We start from the raw sequence: 15000 nt of genomic DNA, 5'->3' as shown, positions 1-15000 counted from the left end.
TACCAATCTATTTATTTTTTACTTGGCCTTTGGGAACGGGTTGAAGGCCAAGAGTCAACTACAAAGACTCCCGCAGTTTCCTGCGAGGTGACCAAGTTCACCATTGTTGCAGGGCCGCCGCCGCCATGCATTGTTTAGTCCCTCGGACAGAAAGGCAAGCGAGAAGCTGGCGGGGAGAACACAACGAAGAAGGAAGAGGTAGAGAAGGAAGGAAGGAAGGAAGAGGAGAAGGAGGAGGACGAAGGAAAGGATAATGTGGAGGAAGAGGAGGAGGAGAGAAAGGAGGAGGAGGAGGAGAAGGAAAAGAAGGAAAAAGAGGAGGAAGAGGAAGAAGAGGAGGAAAAAGAGGAAGAGGAAGAAGAGGAAGACGAAGGAGGAAGAGGAAGAAGAGGAAAAAGAGGAGGAAAACAAAGAGTGACGTATGATGACGAAGAGGAGGGGAAGGAGGACGAAGAGGAGGTTGGAAAGGCAAAGTGGGAGAGATGGACGAAGAAGAGGAGGAAATGGAGGAGGAGGAGGAAGAGAAAGAGGAAGAGGAGAAGGAGAAGAAAGAGTGACGTATGATGAGGAAGAAGAGGAGGGGAAGGAGGGCGAAGAGGTAGCTGTAAACGCGAAAAAGTGGGGGAGAAGGACGAAGAGGAGGAGGAGGAGGAGGAGGAGGAGGAGGAGGAGGAGGAAGAAGAGGCTAAGCACTGTCCAGAGGTCGGAGAGGAGAATACTACCTCGAGGTAACATGTGGAACCGTGGGAACGACCCCATCCCGGGACCCTGAGGGATGATGCGGGATCTTACTAAAGACCGAGGGAAGCTTAACCGCAAGGATCACTGCTCCCAAGGGAATCCTAATCACGTGATATGTTGGGTCACCACGTGGGAGGAGTACCACGTGGTGTGCTACGTATACTAGGCCACGTGGGATGTGACGTGCTGTGACGTAAGGGGTCACACGTGGGAATTGGGGTCACGTGGTGTGCTACGTATACTAGGCCACGTGGGATGTGACGTGCTGTGACGTAAACGGTCACACGTGGGAATTGGGGTCACGTGGTGTGCTACGTATACTAGGCCACGTGGGATGTGACGTGCTGTAACGTAAAGGGTCACACGTGGGAATTGGGGTCACGTGGTGTGCTACGTATACTAGGCCACGTGGGATGTGACGTGCTGTGACGTAAGAGGTCACACGTGGGAATCGAGGTCACGTGGTGGGTTCGTCTGTTATTATGTTTACCTGTATAACAATCACTGGCGTTAGAGATTAGGAAAGATTTATCTACTGTATTTATATATCTTATTTGTTGGTGACATTTATTTATACTCTTTTATTCATTTGTATTTGGTTTTAACTCTTATTTGGATGTTCATTTTTCTTTTGCCATATGGATGGGGATGACAGGTGGTGATGGATACGGAACTGCCTAGAGTAGGCCTTATGGTCTCTTGCAGTCTCCTTCATTCTTATATTCTTATGTGTGGACACTCCAACTCGATACTGATGAAGTATTTCACTCCTTGAACAACGGTCAGTGTCTAACGTGTTGAATACATGTGGCAGATATATAGATAGCGAGAGAGAGAGAGAGAGAGAGAGAGAGAGAGAGAGAGAGAGAGAGAGAGAGAGAGAGAGAGAGAGAGCATCAGCCGCAAGCACTATCGGCGCCATGAGGAACGTGGTTCTGTTCCCTTCAAAGCGATGGAGTGAGTGTGTGTGTGTGTGTGTGTGTGTGTGTGTGTGTGTGTGTGTGTGTGTGTGTGTGTGTGTGTGTGTGTGTGTGTGTGTGTGTGTGTGTGTGTGTGTGTGTGTGTGTGTGTGTGTGTGTGTGTGTGTGTGTGTGTGCGCGCGCGCGCGCGGTTCGACAGACACGTGATTAAAGTGATGTGTGAACGTGTGAACGGGGTATTTGGGGTTTAACCAACGTGTTCGACAACCAAATACCCCGTTCACACACATCACTTTAAACACGTGTCTGTCACACCGCGTTCGACGAACCGTTCGACCTTGTAAGCCCCCTCTAACGCTGTTATTTTTGTTTCATTCCACAGAACGGCTTTATGGAATGACCGCCGAAAGGAATGCTGCTCGCTTTTAACCACCTTCTGACTTAGGGTAATTACTGGGCAGGATTCTGGTGTAATTAATCAACTGTTGCTTCGAGTTCTTTCGGAGATAATAGGGAGAAGAGGAAGAGGAGGAAGGGATAGAGGGGGTAAGGTGAGACACACACACACAGTGAGAGAGAGAAGTCCCATTGTGGCCGGCAACGGTCCTCGATCTTTCGTACAGATCTCTCCGTGGTAAAACATGGATAGTTTTACACTACACAATTCTTATGAATCGAGGTCGAGTATAGTAGTAGTAATGGTAATAACAGCTGAAATAGCAGAAATTATAACAGTAGCATTAAAATGCGTTATTAAAGGTAATGGTATTGGTGACAGTAGTAGTAGTAGCAGCATCTGCATGGGACATGAGGTAAGGGATCTCACTGCCCAAATGCTTCGGGAGGTATCCAAGGATGTGACCATCGAACCAACATTACTCCCACTAGGAGGGGAGAACTTCAGGCACCGCACGCCCAACACCTCAGATGAAGCACGAGTGGATGTCAGCGCAAGAGGTTTCTGGACACGGGGACAATTGGTTTTCTTTGACATGCGAACATTTGATCCGATGGCCCCCCTGTTACAATAACCTAACTATTGAGGCGTCCCACTACCGAAACGAGAATGAGAAAATCAGGATGTACGAAAAGCGTATACAGAATGTGGACCAGGGCTCATTCACTCCTATAACCTTTACGATTTCAGGTGGGATGTGTCCAAGAGCAAATGCATTCTACGCTCGTCTAGCAGAGGTGATGGCAGAAAAGACACAACCACCAAAATGCAGCATTGTATCGTGGATGAGATGTAGACTGTCATTCTCATTCTTAAGACCAGCCCTCCTATGCCTGACAGGTGACAGGTACCAGGCTCCCAAATCAGCACATGTACAAAACCTCGATTTTGAGCAGACTGTAGTAGATAGCAGGATAAATTAACTTCTGTATTAGGCTTCATTAAAGTATATAAGAGGGTAGTCGACCACAGTCGTTGGCGAGAGAGGGGCCAATGAACTGTCTGTGGGAGACAGATCCTGACTGCTTTCACCACACAGTTCCACGAGGATGTAGTTAAAAAAGTAATGGTAGTAGTTGTAGTAGTGGTGGTGGTAACGGTAGTACTAGCAGCAGTAGTAGTAGTAGTGCCCGCCAGCCCTAGTAGTAGTAGTAGTGCCCGCCAGCCCTAGCAGTAGTGCCCACCAGCCCTAGTAGTAGTAGTAGTATCCACCAGCCCTAGTAGTGGTAGTAGTAGTGCCCGCCAGCCCTAGCAGTAGTAGTAGTAGTAGTAGTAGAAGTGCCCACCGGCCCAAGTCCCAGCATCAATGGGGCAAGGGGCCACCCCCACCCCACCCTACCCTTCCCACGGCATTTCTGCCCTCTTACTCACTCGCCGACTCCGGGAGGAGACGCCGGGATGAACACACGACCCAGATGTCGTAACATTTGTCAGAAAAAAAGTTAATTAGTACTCAAGACACAAGAACTCCTTTGATGACTTGAGACCAAAAGCGCTGCCTCGCCCATAGAACATGTTTTACACCCGTTATTCATTCATCCTGTGGCTTTGGGGGACAAGAATAACGCCACCGTATTCCCCTCTCTGTGTCGTAAATGGTGACTAAATGGAGCGAAACGAAGGGGTGGGGGGTGGGGGATTGAAGGGAACATTTTATTTCCATTTTTTCCCCTCGTTTTTCTCTTCCCACGTAGAGCCTGGGCAATAGATATGCTTTGAGTTGCCCCCCTATCTCCTCCGTTATAGGGGGCGGGGAGAGAGAGAGAGAGAGAGAGAGAGAGAGAGAGAGAGAGAGAGAGAGAAACAGAGAAACCTTTGTACAGTATATGTATTCATTAATGAGCTTCCTCTCCCTCGGCTCCACCGCAGGGAAGAGGAGGGTAAATCGTACATATTTTTCCCCTCCCAGTGGATGTCTAAAGTTGGGAAAAAATATTGGAGCCTGTTCTCCTCCAAGGCAAATGTTAAAAGCTATATCAAATTACAGTAGGCATATGAAGGTCTGCCTTAGTTCCGACGGCCGCAAGAGAGGAGGAAGAGGAAGAGGAAGAGGGAGAAAATGAGAAGGGAAGACAGAGATAAAGATGAGAAGGACGAAGATGAAAGGGATGAAGAGGAGGAAGAGGAAAAGAAGAAAAAGAGAAGAAGAGGGAAAGAGGGTGAGAATGAGAAGGCAGGAGGCGAAAATAAGACTGTGAAGATAAAGAAGATATGGAGGCAAGAATAAAAAATAATGGGAGAAATAAAAGGAACAAAATAAATATAAAGCACCAAGGAGGTCAAGTGGAAGAGGGAACCCATATTATATATATATATATATATATATATATATATATATATATATATACACACACATACATTTTAACAACCACAATGCACTTTAATTCTAAGCCATCAACATCGGGAGACCCAATGGAGGCCGACATGCAGAAATTGAAATGCGGTACTGCCAAGGACTCGAACCCAGCAATCACATTACAAGTGCCGTAGTAACTTACCAACTACGCTATCAAGAGCTGGGACCCATTCAGTGTTGTGTATATATATATATATATACACGGTGCGCATACATACATGAAGTGTTCCGGAATATCCTTTCCATAACGTGCGAGCAAGACTTGCATTTGGTACTAAATAAGCAAAGACAAGTGAACACAATAGTCGACAAGAAAGAAAAGTTAAGCACAAAGGAAAACGATAACGGGCCAGAAAAATTGTGGTTGCCGACCCAAAACATGGGCAGACCTTCCCATCGGCTCATTCGTAATTTTCTTTTTTTACCGTCCTTTTTTTTTTTTTTTGTTTCCCCCCAAAAAAAAAAATTGAAGGTGAACGAAGGGGAGGGAGGGGGTCAGAGAGGTACAAAAGGCACACGAGCTAAAAGAGAGCGAGAGAAAGAGAGATAGAGACACACGAAACCAAAAGAAACGGAGAATCAAGACATATTACCTTGTTACATGGCCATGATTTCCCCCCTTCCTCTCAACTACGGAACTGGCACGCTTGCATAGCCCGGAGTGCCTGGAGCGCCTCGGTGAGCGAGGGTGCCAGAATGGGTTGCAAAGGCACTGCAGAGACGCAATTCAATTCACTCTCCGGGCTCTTCCTAAATTGCATGCCGTGTCGGGGGAAAATACTTCCTCTCATTGCCACGTGAACTATATACACATGCTTGTGTTTGTGCGTGTGTGTTATACATATACACACACAGGGTCGTCAGCTTAAAACTTCCCAATACATTTAGCAACTAATGTAGGAGTTTGACCTTTCTTTCTGACAAGAACCTACCTCGTGTGTGGTTGCTTGCTTTGCATTCTTGCCACTGAGTGGAGGAACAATTCGGGCAAACGTGGGTGGTAAGCAGACCGACGATAGTACTATTGTCGACAAATACACTAAAGGCACTGCAGGTTCCTAATGCCTAATATTGGTGTAACATTACGAGAACGTTACTTGGACTACGGTGCCGAGGGAGTAAATGATGCGCAAGTGGGTTTGTTGGATTTAATCTGGTTAGTGCGAGTGTCGGCCTAGGCTGGGTCGGGCGGTCAGGCTACCAGGAAACCTGACTGCAAAGGTTGACCGCCTGGGCCTTGGGACGCAAGCTGAATGAGTCTAAGGTTGGTTTGTGGCTTTATTCTGGTAGGTTGCGAGCGTTGGCCTCTGGGTCGGTCGCCCGAAGGGTCGACCTTGACCACGAGGCCTAGCTGCGTGGTACAAGTATAGTGGGGGACTGGGCTCTGGTTATAAGACCAGGCTGTTTATATACACAGTCGACGTACCTAAGAGTAGCGAGGGGCACAGGCTCACAGAAATATGGCTCGGCAGGGCCAAGATTGTGCTTTCATGAGGATACACATGTCTGGATTACAGGTGTAATATGGACTTAATCTATGCAATAGTAACATGAGGCCGAAGGCCAGCTAATTCTACACAACATGATTCCTCGTCCACCCCACTGCTTCAAAGACGACACTATAAGCCAAAATATCGCGTAGGGGCACATGTGTGGGTGTGGGGGTTACAGAGCACCTCATTGGTTCAGGTGGTTAGCAAAATACATGCACAGACGGGTTGGAAAGGTGAGTGGGAATTAGAGGGAGGAGGGAAGAGAGGAAGAGGGAGGATGAGGGAGAAAGAGGGAGGATGAGGGAGAAAGAGGGAGGGTAACGGAGAATGAGGGAGATACAGGAAAGGAATGAGAAATATAAGAGAAGAGGGAGATGGGGAGAAAAGCGAGAGAAAAGAGGAGGGGAGAAATTGAGAGGATGAGGACTAGGGAGAACACTGGGAAGAGGAGAGAGGGAGTGAGGGAAACAAAGACAAGGGTAAAGACAATGAGGGGAGAAAGAGGGAAAAGAAGAGGAAAACGGAGAGGAAGGGGCAAAGAAATTCTTCTCGACGCTTCCACATTCTTCCACCGCTCCTCCACTTTTCCGTCGAGTCTCCAACTCCTCAACTCCACTTCTCTCTAATCACATTACTCCTTACAGACTTCATTGCCAAAGTTCTTAACCTTTTTCTTTTTACTCCACTGTCCTTTCAATTCCAGCCTCATCCGCGTGCGCACGCGCACACACACACACACACACGCGCGCGCGCGCACACACTAGCGAAGGCATTCATGTACACAGCCTCGTAATCACAAACACATTCAATGGTGCCTCACAGATACACACCTGAAAGCAAACACATATCCAGAAACGCAGAGAACTGAACACACACACACACACACACATAGAATACTCCTAAACACACACACACACAGAATACTCCTAAACACACACACATACAGACAGTGCCACGATGGCACTGGTTCGAGAGCCACGGAGGCGGAGTGTGTACAGGCGAGGCTCGAGCGTCCAGCTCCCCCTCTGGCGCTGCTGCTGCTGCTGCAATGGAGCATCGACGGCTGGGCAACTCGAAAGCTAATCCCGTGATGGGGATAGAGGAGTGGAGGGGTGGATGGATATAGGGATGGAGTGCGTGTGCGTTCGTGTGTGTGTGTGTGTGTGTGTGTGTGTGTGTGTGTGTGTGTGTGTGTGTGTGTGTGTGTGTGTGTGTGTGTGTGTGTGTGTGTGCGCCCGCCCGCCTCTGTACACGTGAGCTTCTATTGCCATGTAGCGGGGGCGACTCAATGAAAAGCAGAGGAAGACATACTTGATGCAAAAGGTCGAGGAGGAGGAGGAGGAGGAGGAGACAGAGGAGGAGAAGGAGGTTAATCTGCCTTTGTACGGTTGCATGTATGGTGGGAATTGCAGAAGAAATTACGGCTGCATTGAATGGCAAGTTGTGAATATTGTGTGTGTATGTGTGTGTGTATCTCGACATGGTACTAATAATTTTTTCATCATATAAATATTACATATTGCAATCGCGATACATTTCCTATACATTAGTCGCATTTTGATATAAACATTTTCTCGATACGAGATTACATCGCTCTAGGTCATAATTCAAGACAGACAAGGTTACATAATTCCGGTCTGCACTGGTCTACATTTGATTTCAATTGAAACAGTGTTGGATCAAAATATCCTAAACAATACACACACACACACATACACACACGGTGACAGATGACAGGCATGTGTACGTTGTGGGAAACAATCAGAGGGAGGGAGAGAGGAAGGAGAGTGGGAGGAGGAGAAAGAGAGGGAGGAAGAGAGGAAGGGAGGGAGGGAGAGAAGGGGACAATGGGAGGAAAGAATACGAAGGAGATATGATGTAGAGACATGGGGAAGGAAGAAACAAGGAGGGGGGGGCAGTTTGTGAGCGCGGAGATAATGGGAAAGGTGAAAACAAACAAACAAACAATAATAATGGTGGGACGGGGGGGAGGGGGATAAAAGCAGAATGGAGAGAACATTAGAAGGAATAGTGAGAAAGACAAATCGGGAAAGAGAAATAGAATGAGGGACAAGACGCAACTGGGGAAAAGGGGGAAATGTTGTGAGGGGAAATGAGACAAGGATGGGAGAGGGGAAGAGGAGAGACAGGAAAGAGGGAGAAGGGAAAGAGAGAACGGAGAGAGGGAAGAGAGCGAAGGGGGGGAAGGGAGCAGGGAGAGGGGAAGGGGGTGGGGAGATGGGAGGGGAGGGGGGAGAGAGAAAATGAAAATTAAGGGGAAGAGAGAGAGAGAGAGAGAGAGAGAGAGAGAGAGAGAGAGAGAGAGAGAGAGAGAGAGAGAGGAGGAAGGTCCAGTAGACGGGATGCAGAGGGCCAACTAATGACCTATGGCCAATGCTGACCCAGCCAGACAAATGAGGAACTCTGTACACTGTAATTTATTACAGTTAAAGGGAAGAGAGAGAGAGAAAGAGAGAGAGAGAGAGAGAGAGAGAGAGAGAGAGAGAGGGAGAGAGGGGGGGAGAGAGGGGGGAGAGAGGGATAGAGATAGAGAGACCGAATAGAGATAGAGACTGAATAGAGAGAGGGGATAGATAGAGACCGAATAGAGAGAGACTGAATAGAGAGAGATGGGGCGAGAGACTGAACAGACTGAATAGAGAGATAGAGAGGGGGCAGAGACTGAACAGAGAGACTGAATAGAGAAAGAGAGAGAGAGAGAAAGAGAGAGAGAGAGAGAGAGAAAGAATATTCAGTCACTGAGAGGAACTGCGGACGAGGTCCAATCACGAAAATCTGTTCTCAGCCGCTGAAGGACGGACGGGAGGACGGAAAGATCTGGAGCCTGGACACGTCACCCGGGGGTGGGGGGGGGGTGGAGGAGGAGGACGAGAAGAAGGAGGACGACAATAAGGAGGGGGACGAGGAGAAGGAGGAGGAGGAGGACGAGGAGGAGGAGGAGGAGGAGAAGGATGAGAAGGAGGAGGACGAGAAGTAGGAGGAGGAGGAGGAGGACGAGGAGAAGGAGGAGGAGGACGAGGAGAAGGACAAGGAGGAGGACGAGGAGGAGGAGGATAGGAAAGACCGGAAGAGAAAGAAGAGAGGTGAGGAGTGGAAAGCGAAAAGAGGAAAAAAGGGGAGGGGAGAAGAGAGAGGAGGAGAGGTGAGGAATAAGGGGGGGGAAGAAGAAAAGATTAGTAGAGAGACGATGGGAGATGGGAGAAAGAGGGGAAGGGGAGGGGAGTGGAGGTACGAGGGGAAGAGAGGAGAGAAGGAAAGAGAATGGGGAGGAGAATGGAAGAGGACAAAGAGATACGAAGAAAAGTGAAGATATGGGATGGGAAGAGGAAAGGGAGAGGGAATGGAAAGGAGAATGGAAGGGGAAAGGGAGAGGGAATGGAAAGGAGAATGGATGGGAAGGGGAAAGGGAGAGGGAATGTACAGGAGGATGGATGGGAAAGGGAGAGGGAATGGAAAGAAGAATGGAAGGGAAGGGGAAAGGGAGAGGGAATGGAAAGAAGCCAGGAGGATGGATGGGAAGGGGAAAGGGAGAGGGAATGGAAAGGAGAATGGAAGGGAAAGGGAACGGGAGAGGGAATGGAAAGGAGAATGGATGGGAAGGGGAAAGTGAGAGAGAATGGAAAGGAGCATGGATGGGAAGGGGAAAGGGAGAGGGAATGTACAGGAGAATGGATGGGAAGGGGAAAGGTAGAGGGAATGGAAAGGAGAATGGAAGGGAAAGGGAACGGGAGAGGGAATGGAAAGGTGAATGGATGGGAAGGGGAAAGGGAGAGGGAATGGAAAGGAGAATGTAAGGGAAAGGGAACGGGAGAGGGAATGGAAAGGAGAATGGATGGGAAGGGGAAAGGGAGAGGGAATGTACAAGAGAATGGAAAGGAAAAGAAAGAAAGGAATGTTGCAGAACGAGGAAGAAGAAAAGAAAAAAGAGGAAATGAAGAAGAAAAGAGAAAAAAAAGTGAGGGGAGGAAAGAGAGGGGAAAGAGCCAAGAGAGATGAAGGATAGGGCTTGGCGAAAAGAGAGAGGCGATGATGGGGAGGATTACGGTGACGAAATGAGAGGGGAAAGAGGGGAGAGAGGGGAGAGAGGGGGGGAAGTGAGGGAGATTACTACGAGTGCCAACAGTGCCACGAAGGCGGGAGGAACCTACGAAGAGATCGACTCAGGAAACGAGAGTAGTGACACCAAAGGGGAAGAGGGGAAGAGGGGGAGGGGGGTGAGTGCCCAAGGGGAAAAGACGAAACGATGTGGGGGGAGGGGGGGAGTGTCACCGGGGAAGACGAGAGAAGATAGAGTGGTGGTGTTATACGAGTGCCACCACGATAAAGGCGGGGGAAAGGGGAATGTCGGAAGGAGAAAGGACAGACGGGATAGGGGGGGTGGGGGGAGTCTCCCCCTCCCCCACAAAAAAGGGGAAAAGGGGGGAAGGGGAATTCCGGTAGAATAATGGTGGTTGTAGTTCACAGTAGTGGGAAACAGGGGTGGGGGGAGTATCACCCAGGAGAGGCGAGAGGGATGGGGGGAGGGGGGGTTAGTGCCACCAAGGGAAACGGGAGAGGGGGGATGGGGGGGTGCCATCAGCGAGAGAGGCAGTGAAAGAGTGCCAGACAGCGCGCGCGCAGAGATGCCTTAAGTGGAGACATGTGGGGAGATTGATAGCGATATATATACACACACACACATACATATATATATATATATATATATATATATATATATATATATATTATATATATACATACACAGAGTATTGGTTTACGTCACTGTAACTTTGTTACGGGTTAGCTGGGTTCAGATCCTCGGCTCGTCCACGTCTCAATTTCCAACGGATGCCTCCTTCGAGCGACTCTCAGTCTCGATTGCGATGGCATGGAATTAAAAGTGATTTTTGGTTGAAAAAAAAATATATATATATATATATATATATATATATATATATATATATATATATATACATATATATATATATATATATATAATTCAACTGACAAGAGTATAAACACATTCCTTCCTCTCAAGTGGGTTTTTTCACGTTGTTTGTCGTTGACAAAGGTGAATTTTATCTCGGCAACTAGTGGTCCAGACAGGTTATGTCTTCATTGTCTTTTTAAGTAATATATTTGTACATTATCACACCTGTTTATGCGGACAAAAAAAATCCAAACAATACCGCTCAGCATTCTGAAACTTCACTAACAATACAAATCGTTACTATTACACTTCAGTTAGGGAATGATGCGTACGTGGTCTATATTCTGAGCTCTCATCCTCGTGAGTAATAGTTGTCGATCACGTGTCCAGTGGGATGGAATGACAATGAAGGAAGGCAGGATGAGAGAGGAAATGTATATAGAAAGGAGGAAGTGGAAGAACAGGAACAAGGGGAGGAAGAGGGGGGGAAGAGAGGGAGGAAGAGAAGGTAGAGATATAGAGGAGGAGGAGAAAGAACAGGAAAGAGGGGAGGAAGAGGGAGGAAGAGAAGGTAGGGAGGGATATAGAGGAGGAGGAGAAAGAACAGGAACAAGGGGAGGAAGAGAAGGTAGAGAGGGATATAGAGGGGGAGGAGGAGGAGGAAGGGGAAGAGGCAGGAAGACGGGAGGAGGAAAGGAGGAGAGGCAATGGAGGGGGGATGGGAAACACGTGGGACCAGACGGGCCTCCGAAGGCGATAAATTCTTGAAGACGAAGCCAACGTTTACCTGGCAAACCCGCCCAGTTGATTCTTCGTGCGCTTCAAGTTGACTGAAGATGTTGATTCGACCTAACGCACCCTCATTCCAAGTGCAACAAAGCCATTTACCACATAAAGTATTTTTAATAGCAGCCTTGTATCGGGAGGTGGAGGAGGAGGAAGAGGAGGAAGGAGGAGGAGAAGAAAATTTTTCGTATCGGTTGGTACTTGTTCCTTTTATTATAGCTGCTGCTAATAATTTCGGCTATATTTCGTTGCAACCCCAACCCTTTACCAATAGGGTTACGATATGTGACAAGAAGAAGAAGAAGAAGAAGAAGAAGAAGAAGAAGAAGAAGAAGAAGAAGAAGAAGAAGAAGAAGAAGAAGAAGAAGAAGAAGAAGAAGAAGGTGATGGGAGTGGGAGCATCCGGCTCCAAGACGGATAAAACTGGGTCTTCAAGGATCCTGAGGGTGAACACGAGGACCATGACCGACAGGCTCTGTCGAAGCAGTGTCGGCACAGCCAAGGAAGGGTCTTGTTATGGCCTCTCTCCACTTGGGAGAAAATTTCAATTCAACTCATTATCTATTACAACATCCTCGAATTCTGCGGCTTCAGCTCTGTGAGAGAGAGCGCTGAAATGAAAGAGAACAGGGATATATATATATATATATATATATATATATATATATATATATAGAGAGAGAGAGAGAGAGAGAGAGAGAGACGAGGAAAGGAAATACAATGCAGAACGAGACAATGGGGACTGAATGAATGAAAGCAGGAATATAAATGATGATATATATATATATATATATATATATATATATATATATATATATATATAGAGAGAGAGAGAGAGAGAGAGAGAGAGAGAGAGAGAGAGGAAAGGAAATACAACGCAGAACGAGACAATGGTGACTGAATGAAATTATCATTATATTTCTAAAGATCTCGATCGTCTTTCTGAAAGCCTCCAGATGTGGGGGAAGAGATGGGGGAAAGGGGGGAATGGGGAAAGGGAAAAGGAAGGATGGGGAGTGGAGAAGAGGGGAATGGGAGGAGGAGGGAGAGGAGGAGGAATCAAAAGAGGAGGATGAAGAAGAGAAGGAGGAAGGAGGAGGAAGAAGAGGAAGAAGAGAAGGAGGAAGAAGAGGAGGAAGAAGAGAAGGAGGAAGAGGAGGAGTAAGAAAAGGAAGAAGAGAAAGAGGAGGAAGAAGAAAAGGAGGAGGAAGAGAAGGAGGAGGAAGAAGAGAAGGAGGTGGAAGAAGAGAAGGAGGAGTAGGATGTGGAGGTGGTGGTGGTGGAGGAGGAGGAGGAGGAGGAGGAGGAGGAGGAGGAGGAGGACACAGGGGGCATGGACGAGCCGAAAAAGATGAAGATGACCACGATGAAGACGAATGACGAATACAGAGAAGGGGGAGGAAGCGGAGGGGGACGGAACCATGAGTCTGCTGTCACATCATGATGACGATGTATAACTACACTTCTGCGGGCAAAGCTCGCTGTGCAACAACAACAACAAACAACTCCCAGCCTTCCCCCGTCCACTCCTCAGTCCCCCAAACCTTCCAACTCTTCCCAGAGTTCCACAAAACCCCTCCTCACCCAGTCCACTTACCTCTAGCTTCCATAAACCCCTCAACCCAGACTTCAATCCCTCAACCCCTTTCCAGTCCCCCCAAACCTTTCCCAGGAGTCCCTCAACCCCTTTCCAGTCCCCCTCAAACCTTCCCTAAGAGTCCCTCAACCTCTCTTTCAATCCCTCAACCCCTTTCCAGTCCCCCTCAAACCTTCCCCAGAGTCCCTCAACCTCTCTTTCAATACCTCAACCCCTTTCCAGCCCCCCCAAACGTTTCCCTCGTTTCCCTGAGTCCCTCAACCCCTTTCCAGTCCCCCTCAAACCTTCCCCAGGAGTCCCTCAACTCCTCTTTCAATCCCTCAAGCCCTTTCCAGTCCCCCTCAAACCTTCCCCAGAGTCCCTCAACCTCTCTTTCAATCACTCAACCCCTTTCCAGTCTCCCCCAAACCTTCCCCAGGAGTCCCTCAACCCCTTTCCAGTCCCCCCAACCCTTCCCAGAGTCCCTCAACACCTTTCCAGTCCCCCCAAACCTTTCCCAGGAGCCCCTCAATCCCTTTCCAGTTCCCCCAAACCTTTCCCAGGAGCCCCTCAACCCCTTTCCAGTCCCCCCAACCCTTCCCAGAGTCCCTCAACCTCTCTCCCTCCCCCCCAACACACACACGTCCACTCGCCTACACACGCCATCGTAACCCGCCCTCCACCATTAAACCACTTCTCCTCATCTTGATGCCTCCAACACATCCCATTCAACAGCTGCGACCTCCCTCCCCCTCTCTCCCTCCATCTCTATCCTTAAACTCATCCATTCCACCTCACCAGCCTCCCTTCACACACACACACACACACACACACACACACACACACACGACCACACACACACACACACACACACACACACACACACACACACACACGACTCGGTGGCGCGGTTGGTAGATTCTTCGACTATCACTACGGCGATCCGGGTTCGAATCCTGCCAAGGGCTAAAATTATTTCAGTATCGCTGCGCTTCGAATCGTTACTCCAACTCCCGTGGGCGGGGAGTCGGGGGTGTGTGTGCGCGTAAGGTCAAAGCATTACCCATAGATCGGTCATACGAGCTCTGAGCTCTCTTCCGGGAGGGAAATAGTTGTCGATCACTAGTCCAGCACGTGATCCAAAAAGGACCAAGGTGAATACACACACTCATCGTGTCTCTTCACCTTCTCTAGTCCTTTGTTATCAATGAGTACGCCCTGCCTTCAGCTAATTTTTTTTATAGTTTGGCATCAGCCTAGTGAAGGGATCAACGCTATCCTCACCATTTTCCTTGGGAAAAAAAAAAAAAAATGGATCTAATCACATCTACAAATACAAAGGGATCAACTGAGCCTCAACCTTTTCTTTGAAAATAAAAATAAAAAAAATAAAAATAAAAATAAATAAAAATAAATAAGTAAATGAATAAAAATCTGAATTTAATCACTTCTATAAGTACAAAGATGTTATCAGAACGAAGGTCTGTCTCGTTAACATTTTCGAGAATGTGGTCATTAACTTGAATAAATTAGTTCGCCATAGGAAAAATAAACAAATGAAAACATTAGTATGTGCCAGTACCAAGCAAATCCCTTTGGAAAACGTAGACCTCTTCAGAATCAATTAATACAATTAAGCGATAAATTCAACACATTAAGAGCGGTAGTATACAATAAATATACATACACACACACACACACACACACACATATATATATATATATATATATATATATATAT

General features: G+C 47.7%; 1 protein-coding gene across 3 annotated transcripts in view; it reads right to left on the bottom strand.

Moving 5' to 3' along the window:
- The window catches only part of Nrg (Neuroglian), a 556234-nt gene that overhangs the window by 404427 nt on the left and 136807 nt on the right, over positions 1–15000 (bottom strand). The gene's annotated exons all lie outside the window — the stretch shown is intronic.

Source organism: Oratosquilla oratoria, chromosome 21 (genome assembly GCF_046742065.1).
Source record: "Oratosquilla oratoria isolate Oo_2021 chromosome 21, ASM4674206v1, whole genome shotgun sequence".
Classification (NCBI taxonomy): Eukaryota; Metazoa; Arthropoda; class Malacostraca; order Stomatopoda; family Squillidae; genus Oratosquilla; species Oratosquilla oratoria.
The sequence above is the reverse complement of the archived record's forward strand: the minus strand, read 5'-3'. Positions and strand labels throughout refer to the sequence as shown.